Source organism: Centruroides sculpturatus, unplaced genomic scaffold, assembly GCF_000671375.1.
Source record: "Centruroides sculpturatus isolate CEXI.00-Female unplaced genomic scaffold, Cexi_2.0 scaffold135, whole genome shotgun sequence".
NCBI classification, from domain to species: Eukaryota; Metazoa; Arthropoda; class Arachnida; order Scorpiones; family Buthidae; genus Centruroides; species Centruroides sculpturatus.
Window position 1 is genome coordinate 342,437 of NW_019384343.1, and position 11,177 is coordinate 353,613.

At 24.0% G+C, this 11,177-nt stretch overlaps 1 protein-coding gene across 1 annotated transcript in view; it reads left to right on the forward strand.

Annotated features, from left to right (window-relative positions):
- LOC111634846 (dopamine D2-like receptor) overlaps positions 1-11,177 on the forward strand; it is a 203,437-nt gene that overhangs the window by 36,117 nt on the left and 156,143 nt on the right. The window lies entirely within an intron of this gene.

Genomic DNA, 11,177 nt, shown 5'->3' on the forward strand with positions numbered 1-11,177 from the left:
AATTAAACACTTGGCTTACAAACATGTGCATGAAGTGATGCATTTAAAATTTTATTTTAAGTATTAAAAAAAAACAAGATAAAATTAGGGAAAAAATGAGAGAATAGTCAAAATTTTCCTTTAAATTTTAAGTATTTTTCTTTAAAGTCTTCTTTTCGAGCAACTTACTGATATGTGAAATATTAGAAAGATAGACGATGATCGATTATCAAAGAAAACTTTTAAACTTCACGTTTATCCCTTTAGAGTTGAATTCTTTGATTATAACAATTGTTGGGATGGAGGGAAGAGGAGTGAAACCGGATTTTGTCCTTCCAAGATACAATATTTTGGTAATGGTTAGGATTTTTTTTATTTTTGTTTTTCTATTTTACGTTGTTAACTTTAGGAGCAATTGTCATAGATTTTATTGTCTGGAAGGATTATTGGATAAGAATCTGTCGAAATTTCTACACTCATATAAGTAACGATTGACATCCTGATCATATTTTACATCAAATATCCCAATTTATTGAGTTTAGAAGATATCATTTCTACTTAATTTACTTCTATATAACTCAAGATTATACTATTTTTTTTATTAAATAATAAATATTAATTTAATATACTTTAATTATTTTAAAATAATTTTTAAAGTTATACGTTAATCTATTATAAATGTAAGAAATTTTTTAATGATTTTAAGAAATTTTAAAGAAACTCGTAAAGATGTTTAGAGAAAATTAAATTTCCTAAATAATTCCACCATTTTAAAATTCCTGAAAATTCCCATATTTCAGGAATATTTAGGGAAATAATGAAATAAAAGTCTTTAAAAATCCCTGCTGTGTTTTTTTAAAAAAGCTACTAACTAATTTGATAATGTATTTCTTTTAAAAATAACTTTATTTTTGATGTATTTATGGCAAGATGATTGAATTACATCCAAAGATATTGGACATTTATTAAAAAATTAGCATTCAATATAAAGTCAGAAGATGCCTTTTTAAATGTAGCGACGTAATTAAATAAAATTAAATTTATACGCCATTATTTTCAAGTAAAAAAAATACGTATTCAAAAAATTTAAAATATGGAAAATATTTTACGTAATTTTTAAAATAAATTACATAAAATTCTTTGCTGATATTTTCCCAACATAAATTTCTTTACAGTAATTATATACCACAAAAAGTACAAGAATGTGATGAAATAGTTAATTATAATTAAAGTATATCACGTCAATGAGAGTTAACAGACTATAAGTAAGTAATTATAATAATGTCTGACGTATTTTGAATGGAAAAAAAGGACACGTAAACCGTGCCAAAATCAATAATATAAGAAAAAATTAGTTTTTTGGAAAGTAACAATGGAGTGTCTTGAGTTGGCACGCATATAACGTGCCTATCATATGTCAAGTAGACACGCACTAAGGATAATAAAACTTTGTGTGAACAAGTAGAGAGCTTATAATATTATGGTACTTAAATGAAAGATCGTACAACGTTGATGACACTTTCAGTAAAGTGACAGAAATTCCAGGCAACGCATTGTGAATTCTGTCGCCTGAAAGCGTTGAAAAAAGGAAGAGACTCTCATAAAAACGCTGGAGGAAACAACCAACTGTAGTCCATAAAAGGGAGAATTCCCTTCAGGGAAAAGTTATTGAAGAGATTGGTATTGTTATGAGCGATACTGTATCAAAAATCGGATTGGTGATAACTCGACATTTCATAGATAAATGTCCACAAAGTTCTAGAAAACTGCTTTTTACTTGTAACGACACGTGTTGCGTATGATGCAATCTGATCGACTTCATACACTGCACTAACATCAGTCAATCTGTTTATTCTATGGCTCGAAATCCATCACTATCCCCAGAAAAATCGATGATATTGCTTTTTAGAATGTAATATATATGGCAGCATTACTATAAAATGGAAGTAGTTGTATATAAGGAAAGCCATTGCAATATTTTTGTAGAGTTTTTCTTATACTTAAAAATTGTGAAATATTTATTTTTCTGTTAATAATTTTGAAGAATTGGGTATCACTAGGAACATGAAAACTTTTATATATTTTTGTTAATTGATGATAAAGAATAAGAATATTTAAAATGGCAGATACATTCCTTTATATGATAGACTCAATATTCTTCATGTTACAGTAAAATTAAGTAATTTGAAATTTCAGACAAAACACTGTAATTCCTGCCATTTCCTTACACTTGGCTATCCTCACAGTTCACTAAAATATAAATATTTTTAAAATGATGTCTTAACATCAAAAAATAGATATTTTGTGGATAATTGCGGATATATTCTTTACCATAAGCAACAAAAGCTTAAGAAATAATAACATTGTCTTCATAGAACCACAACTGTTCTTCAACTCTATCACTTTCTTTATTATTCAGATTTTTAATTAAATAATCTAAAAATACTTAAATTTAAGAGAAATTTTAAGATATTTTTAAAACTAAACTTAGGGAAATTTTGAAGTTTCAAGTATTTTAAGTGAATTTTTAAGGATTTTAAGAAATTGTTTAAAAAAATATGGGAATGTTTAGAAAAAATAAAATTTCCTTATTTGTAAAAATCCCTAAATTGTAGGGATATTTAGGGAATATTTTATAAACAGGAAAATAAAATTCCCTAAAATCACCGAAGTTTTTAAAAATTTCAGAAAAATCTCCAAATTATAGGGATATTTAGGGAATACTTCAGAAAATTAAAATTCTTTTCTTAATCTAACGAATATTTTCTATATAAGCTCTTCATTACTCTCGTGTAAGTGATGTAATCACTAAATCCCTAACAATAAATTAATCTAACAAAATATAATTAAAATTTAATGAAAAATAGAAAATAAATCGAAGTTTCATATCAATTTATTAGAAAGTATATGAAGTTATATGTTATAACCTTTGAAAGGTTTAAGAATTAAATAACAGTTGGTTCCTTAGAGAATTTGTGACTTGGATTTATAAAATGAAAATGAGATACTGTACTTCAGAGAAATCCGTTTTTAAATGTGTTTACATTCTCTTAAGTAATATATGAATAATATAATTACTTATCATCATATTGGCATAGGAAAAAGCTCAAGGAATCTTAATACTTAATTAAAATAAAATAATTCAATAAAATCTACACAAAAATTTTGAAGATTCGAGGATTTTAATTAATTAAACAAAGATTTTAAAGAAATTTTTCGAAAAATTATGGGATGTTTACAGAAATAAAATTTCTTAATTTATAAAAGTACCTAAATGGTAGGGATATTTAGGGAATATTTTACAAATAAGAAAATAGAATTCCCTGGAAATCCCCACGATGCTTTTAAGAAATTCCTGAAAATTCCCAAATTGTAGGGATATTCAGGGAATATTTCAGGAAATGAAAATTTTTGTAATTATTTAAGAATACATAATTGAAGGCATTTTATAAGTAGTAAAATTAAATGTATTTATATTAAAAAAAATTCCTTTAAAAATTAACTTAAATGATATTTATACATATATGCATCTACACGTTTCTCGTACAATCAGAATGCGTTTATTTACATAATTATGCAGGAATTTCATAAAATATTCAGTGACTAAATAATTTTAAGCTGTTTAGATAGAGAATTTCGATTCAGGAATCCAAGAGATCATTTAAATAAGGAAGGTTATATTAAAAAATTTTAACAACGCATTACAAGTATTAATAAAGAATAAGAAGGAAATATAACAACATTGCTGTGTGAATATGTAAATTCTGTAATATATAAAAAAGAAAATATTCTAAAATTAAAAAATTATATATATATATACATAAGAAAAAGAGAGAGAGAATTTAGCAAATGCTCTGATTTAAATGATTAAAGATGTCATACATATTCATAAAAGTAAATAAATCCTTGTAGTTCTTGTAAATCCTTAAGTAATATTCTTATTTTTTAATAGAAAATTTTGAAAATTCTTTAAAAATAAACAAAAATATTGTTTAAAAAATAATAATTTTTACATTTTAAAAAGTCTTCCAGAATCACTTTTATTTAATGTCTTGTATAATGAATTGTTTATTTTATTATATATATATTTTTTGTACGTCGTGTTGAGTTATTGTGATAAATTTAAATATATTAAAATTCTAAATATTTCTTTAATGTTCTGTAGTTTGTGAATTATTTTAAAGTTAGAAATGAGGTCAAGATATATAATAACATAAGATGATTTTTTTAAAAGGATATTACAATAGACTATTTTGTTATACGTACTTAAATTTTAGGGGAATTTTAAAATATTTTTAGAGCTAAAGTTAGGGAAATTTTGGGGAATTTTAAAAATGAAGTTAGGAAAATTTTGGGAAATTTTAAAAATGAAGTTAAGGAAATTTTGGGGCAATTTTAAAACATTTTTAATCTAAAGTTAGGGAACTTAGGGGAATTTTAAAACATTTTTTAAGCTAAAATTAAGGACATTTTGAAATTTCGAGGATTTTAATTTTAAGCAGATTTTGAAAGAATTTAAGCGATTTTAAAGAAAATTGTGGGGATATTTAGGGAAATAAAATTTCGTAAATATCGCCACAATGTTTTTTTAAAGTAAATTTTTGAATGTCCCCAAATTTTCAGTAATTTAAAGTTATATTCATCAAAGAAGTAAGCTACATTAAAATATATTTTCTTTAGAAAAAAATTAAGAAAATACTCCCTTTTCCTATAATCAATAGAAATTAAAATGCAGGCATATAAGGTGGCCCAAACATTTGTTAACTAAAATAATTTTTAAGAACGATTAAAACTGATCTGGAACAGTTGTGTGTTATTACTTTATTGGAAACAGTTGGATCACGAATGACATCACACAGCTGTTCCAAATCGTTCTTAAATTTCAGTTAATTGACTTTTGGGTTATCTCCTATTAATTACGTTTTGTTTTATTAATTAATAATTATTTAGATTACAAAATTCGTGAATGGCGAAAGATTAAACTGTGAAGAATCTTGATGCATTGATGTGAAGGAATATCTCTTTGAACTTTGAACCGCTTTGTGTATTTAAATCAATTTTTAAAGAATAAATTCTGTTTTAACTATCTTCATAATGAAGGAAAGAGATTTATAAAGTTTATCCTCCTTAAAAATAAGGAAAATAAATAGAAGAGAGTAAGGTTAAATTAATAGACTTGAAATAAACCTTTTTTTTTGTAAAAGGCTTATAATAATTAAAAATAAATCGGTACAGTAATAAATATACATTAAAATTATGTTACTAAATTGAATTTTGTATATAAAATATACTTAAAAATTATCTTACAATAAATTTTTATACTAAAGCCGAATCAGCACTTCAAGAAAAATTCATTATCAATTCAACATTAATGTTGAATAATATCGTTTATATATATATATAATAATATTTATTATTCTGGTTCTTTGATAAATATTACATCCATTAAAATTTTAAAAATTTTCAAAGAATCTTTTCTAAAACTTTTCGATCAAAGAAATGTATTTGTTGTTGTTTTTTTTTCCTCTAGCTCCTCCTTATACTTTCATCCTTAAAAATAAAAAATAAAAATACAAAAATACACTCTCCGAACTTTCCTAATATTATAAATCAACATTAAACTATTCAATAGTTGGAAAATAAGAAAATTTTTCTACATTTTAAAATTTTAATTTGATTAGAAAACATGAAAACATTCCTTTTATAAAGAAACTTTATAGATTTTTTCTCAATATTATTATTATTTTTTTTTTAAATTTAATGCACGTATATTTTATAGATTTGTAATCTAAGTATTTTCCATTATAAAATTTAAAGTAATTTACTTTATTACATAAAGTTTTCTTAATAAATATTGATTTTATATGTAAATATTAGAAAAATATCTCCCTTAAAATATCTAAAAATTCAACTTTAAACTTCGTTATTTGTCTTCTTCTTTATATTATTTGTATTTTTTATATTTTACTTAATTTTTTTTATATTTTTATAATCTAAAAAGACATTTAATTTAGTAAAATAAATCAATATTAAATTCTTTTTTTTTTCTATGAAAGTTAATCAAAATCGACAATGCATTTTTTTCTCTTACTTGAAAACTTGATTTACTTTTCTTGATTTTTTTTTCGTTGTAATTTTAAAAAAAATAAAAGAAAATTCAACTGTNATATATAATGAGAGTGTATCTTCTTAGCAAATAATCTCAATTTTTAATGTTATTTATCTTTAAAAATATAATTTTAAAAACAATTTTATAAATATAAATTGTGTTAAAAAACTAAGTTTATTATATTTTGAATTGGTTTCCTTTTTAAATATATAGAGTGGTTTATAAATTAGTTTACCATGTTTTATTTTGTGTATTCTAGCTGCAGTTGTGAATATAAATATTCTAGAATGGGTCTAAAACATTTTTTTTATTACTTTATAAAATTGATGGTAAGTTGATGAAAATCCATTCAAGTATTTTGAATAAGATAGTAATTTAGGATTTACAATGATTAGTTGAATTTTTGGTTAAACTTTAATTAAAGCAATAAATATTTAATTATATTCTGTATAAAAAAATCAGCTTATATTTTTCTTTATAAAATTATTTATGAATTTAGTAAGATTTATTTTGCTCGAGATCTATTTGAAGTCAATAAATTCTGTATATTTTCTTATAAAATATACAAGTTCTCAGTTAAATAAACAGTACATAACAAAATTTTAAAATGTAGAAAAACCAACGATGAGTGAAATTTTTTTCCTGTATGTAAGCTTGACTAAGATTCTTTCTTCCAAAAAAAAATTCTCATTCAGATAAAAGAAACTAGATTTAAAAGGGCACTTTAGAAGCCACGACACATCACGAATCCTAAAAATCTAAAAAAAATTCTCATCTAAACAGTTCAAGAATTCTAAAAAATGATGAGATTTACATGTAAAAGGATCCATTGAAGGATACAATATTCGTGTTTGGTGAAGTGTTATAAAAAATTCAATTTTTAATAATTAATTACTGTACTTTTTACACGTTATAATTCCATTCTAGTTTACTTTTTAAAGTTATTTTTTATAGTAAATTGAACGTGTAAAGAAGTACAGTTTTTCATCTAAACACTTCATTTTCTTACAGTGGATTTTTCTGTATTTCTTCTTAACTTATGATGATTTTTATTTTTTAACTGTGTAAATATGATTGAAAATTCTTTGTTATTGCAATAGTTATTTTGCCAATAAAGATTCTCGACTGGAGAAAACATCTATCTTGCCCTTGGGCTTACAAGAATACTCATTGTTATCGATTGTACAGCAACATGCACCTGAACAATCACGACCAACAGCTGAATACTCTTTGGTTAGATTTTGACTTCGTTGACAAAATCGTATTGGCCTTCTTCTTTTTTTTTTTATAACAATATCATCTTACAATACTCTTATCTAAACTTTTCTGTTTCTACAAAGGAAAAGTTTCTTTCTAAACAAATAATCTGCTCGTTGCAATTCACCTTCTTACTATACAAATTGCTAACGGATATTTCATTTAAAAACTTGAATACCCTTTTCTAAATCTTAGGAAATTTTCTTTTAACTTCATTTTAAAATTCTTTACGTAACACGTGTCAGATTTTGTTAATGTCTTTCGCGCATTCTTCGTACTTTTTTAGTACTTACAAAAATGCTCAAGCTTTTTATCTAATTGTTAAACTATTTTCGAAAAAAAGTCCAGATTTAGGTGACAATATTAGAAATTTACTTTTTAATTTAAGTATAATTAAAATGTTAATCATCCAATGAATAAACTGCACAGGAGTAAATTCATAATCAAGTTTAGATGGTGCCATTAGAACTTGAAAACAACGAACACTACGATATCATTTCTATATATATATTTTTTTGGTCACGGGTTAGCGTAAAATGACGTCGAATTGACGTAATAGTGTACTGAAATTATACAGTATTATATTCGACTGGCAATTATTGATATTTATGAAAAATATACTATGTATTACAATACACACACTGGTGTGGGTGTGTTTACATTTTAAAGCTATAAGACAATTAACAGAAATGGTTTGAAAGTACTTGTATTTTCATCTCTTTAAACAAAGATTAATTTGTTTGACGTGTAGAGTGGGCTATAAATATATAAAAACAAAATAAATGCTTATCTTTGTTTTCATTTTATTAAATAATTTACTCTTTCAACAGATTTATTTGGTGTATTTTATGAGAATACTTTGCTACTCCTGTAAAAATTAAAATGTACATTTACACATTCACTTGGTGAATAAACAAAATTACAGAATTGTTAATTTAGTCTGTTATATATAAAATAATTAGTTAGTTTATTTATTTATTTTTTAGATAAACTTAGACTAGACTATATCGATTTGTATAACAGATCGTTTGATAAATGAAGTAAATTGCAACAATAATTTACATTCGTCCATCAGAATAAAATGTAAATTATTATATTATTTACAATATTTGTATATAATTGTTAAATATTATAAAATTCAAATAATTTTCTGCATTAATCACAAAATTTTACTTTATTTTTTTCCTATGTATATACTTTAAATTTTAATGGAATTTCAAAAGAATTTAATTATAATAGAGAAAATTTTCTACTTTTAATTAATAATTTAAAATAATTTATAATAAACAGTTCCTTCTGAATACAGGTGTAATTTCACAGCTGTTTCACAGCTAACTGACCCGACATTAGATTGTGAGTAATTTTAGTGAAAATCTACATTTATGAACTAAATTATTGTGAAAATATTCAATATAAGAATAAAAGAGAAGCATTTTAAGGTAAATTTATAATTATAATTAATATATATTTTCATTAGAAAATTTAAAATTATCCATTATACGGTACAGTACTGTTACAGTTTGCCTCTAAAGTATTGTAAGTTACACATAACCTATCCATCTGCCATTTTAAATTTAATATTAAATAGTAATTCTTCATTAAACTAAAAAAAAAAATGATTTTTCTAAATAAATATTTTAGTATTTTCTACGAAAATTCGGATAAATTCGTAACGGGATGTTAGTGTTTGGTGAATTCTAAAATAAAGAAATTGGTCTTAATGGTGTCCTTAATCTACAGGTTTTATACAGATTCATATATAAGTAAAATGAACAATTGCAGTAAAACCTGTGTAAACCGGAATCGAATTATTATTTCCGTTTTGGCAGTTTTTACTGTACTTATTAATATACAGGCTGCTGTACATTACAAAGAGCATTTCTTGTATTAAATTAAAATATATTAGAAAATTTATAACACCTATAATAAATTATTACTGTATAAAGGAAACAAACCATACCAACCATGTATAGGCAATGCAAGGCAGAGGAATTAGCTCCTTTCGCTTCCCCTCGTGGGCATCCCTGATTATAAATACTGTGAAGAGAGTTAATTAACTGAATTTCTAGGAAGTAGTTGTAAAGAAATGCTATTAAATAATGCGGTTCTTTAATTTAACTTGAATATTATTGACTTTGTTTTTAATTTTTATGTCGTAAATTTAATGGCACATTCAGTAAAAATGAATATAAAATGTGATATTTATAAACAAATAACCATTAAAATAATTTTAATAATAGAAGATTTCAATGAAGAGGTATTCAATAAGTGAGCAAGAATTTCTTGAATTTTTAATCTCTCTTCTCTCCTCTTGTCTCTTTGTTTTCTCTCTCTTCTTCTCTTTTCTTCTTATCTATTTAGAGAAAAATACAAGAATTGGTAAGAAAATACTTCAATAGAACATTTAGAATGAAAACAGATGAATTTTTTAGTATTTTTTTTACACGGTTTTCTTCCCTCAAACGTCAGCATCCCTTCTCCATTTATCTTGAGAAGAATTTCGTACACGGAGGAAGAATATTCCAAATATAAAATATAAATGCTAAAATAAAAATTTATTATAAAATTAGACGAGCATTTTACATTAAATAAGAATAAAATTTGAGACTTATAAAAGAAAGAAAGGAAAAATATTTTTTTTTTGTGTGTGTGATAATGAATTCAATTAAAACTGGTAGGAATTTGTTGATTTAGAGAAAGAATTGAGAAGACAAGTATTTCAATAGAACAGAAAAGAGACAAATTTTCTTTCATTTTTAATGGTTTTATTCTCTCTAGCAACAGAAATTTTTAATATAATTTTTTAAAGAAGATTCTTATGTATAGGAGAAGAATATTAGTTAAGATTTAAACATTTTGCTGATATTTATATACGGAGTGGGTTAAAAATAACTAGGCATTCAGAAATCTTATAATTTCTGAACTTTAAAGTAAACATGATGAAAATTATACATATGCATACTTTAAATTAAATGTACGCACGAGTATCATTCACCAACGACACGTTCTCCTCAGATTGTCATGATGACGGACAACACACACTGTGTCCTAAACCGAATTTATGGTCATTTAACTTTAAATGACAATTCTTGATTGTTTCCGGACAGATTGCGGCACTACGTTCCTGTACCGTAAGCCACCATTTCTGCACAGCAACCATTGATTTCCACACCACATAAGGGCAGAAATCTGAGCTCTCTCCTGACAATCGGTCGCCATCGTTTTTGCCAATGCACGTGCAGCCTCTATCGGTCACTGTTCACACCATTGATGTAGGAATTAGAAAATTCCATTAACTGATGTACATGAAAACATAAATTTTATTACAATTGCCTTATTATTACAAAACTTATAGTGATGTTTTAATGTCTAGTTACTTTCCATCCATCCTGTATTTAATATTATATAAAAATATCAAGATGGGTATATATAAGTATTCTTACTTGCATATTTTTTATACACAAATCCTTATAATCTTTTATACAATTTAAAATAATGTTTTAAGAATTATAAGTAGTAAATTTAATTGTTTTAAATTAATGAAAGCGCAGATCGTAGATAAAAATATTCAGTAAAAGTTAACTTAAGTACTTCATCTGTATATAAATTCTATAGAGACTCGATTAAATATTTTCTAAATATAAAATAATTAAAAATTTAAATAGAAATTAACTAGAATTAATTTTAATTAATTTAATATTATATTTTTATATAAAAAAAACAAAAATAATTTACTTATTTTCAATTATTTTTGTTTACAATATTAATTCTTACATTAAGAAGTAAATGAAATTAATTAATTAATTTAAAAATTATATAATAGTATTTAAAT